The following is an 887-nucleotide window of genomic DNA, read 5'->3' on the forward strand; positions in this document are numbered from 1 at the left end:
CCTGGGGTGAGAGAGGACAACTGGACACACGTGCGGGTGCCCAGACCTAACCCCCCATGCCCCTCTCGGAGCGCGGTGTGCGCGTCCGGACGCAGACCGAAAGCTTCCCGTAAGGAAATGCAAATCGGGCATAACGTTTAGCGCAGTCCAGAGTTTCCAACAGAAGAGTAGCTCCAATCGTGGCCTAATGGCTCAGGGTGGCTCTCTAAATGCCAAACAAACCCGCTCCTTAGCTGTTTAATAAATCAAAACAGCAGCAAGAAGACCAGCCTTCTCCTCCTGCCGCGCGGCCCGGAGGCTTCCCAAGTTGGGCTGCGAATCCCCGCGTGGTTCCCCGCTGCGCGCCCTGGGCAGCGCCGGGAGGCTCTCGGCCGGACTCGGCTCCCCGGGGCTTCCCAGCACCGGGGCTGTGCGGGCGGGCGGGCAGGGAGCCTGGAAACTGGGTCCGGGTGGCCAAGAGTGCGCTGCTGGGGCGCAGGCGTGCGGCGGAGGTGGGCGAGGACGCGAACCCCCTTCCACGCTTAGACCACTCCCCCTCCCCCCCATCTCGGTTGCGGCCCCCGGAGGACTCAGACGCCCGCGCGCAGCCGAACGCCGCGCAGCACCGGCTCCGGGCGAGGGGGGCCGGCGGCGCGTGAGAGCCGCTGGGGTGCGTGGCCCCGGTCTGCGCGTGCCCAGCGTCGGGGCGCAGCTCCTCTCCTCCCGGCTTCCCCTCCCACGCGCCGTCTCGCACCTCCTCCCTCCTGCACACCCCCGCCCCCGGGGCCGCGAGGCTCCCTGCCCGCCCCGGCCGGAGAGCGCGCAAAGCGGCGGGCGAGGGGAGGCTTGGCGGGCGGGCGCCGCGCAGTGAGATCACCGGCGTTATAAATATCCCCGCGGCGGCGCGG

Source organism: Mustela putorius, unplaced genomic scaffold, assembly GCF_011764305.1.
Source record: "Mustela putorius furo isolate JIRA1106 unplaced genomic scaffold, ASM1176430v1.1 tig00000040_pilon_pilon_pilon, whole genome shotgun sequence".
NCBI lineage: Eukaryota > Metazoa > Chordata > Mammalia > Carnivora > Mustelidae > Mustela > Mustela putorius.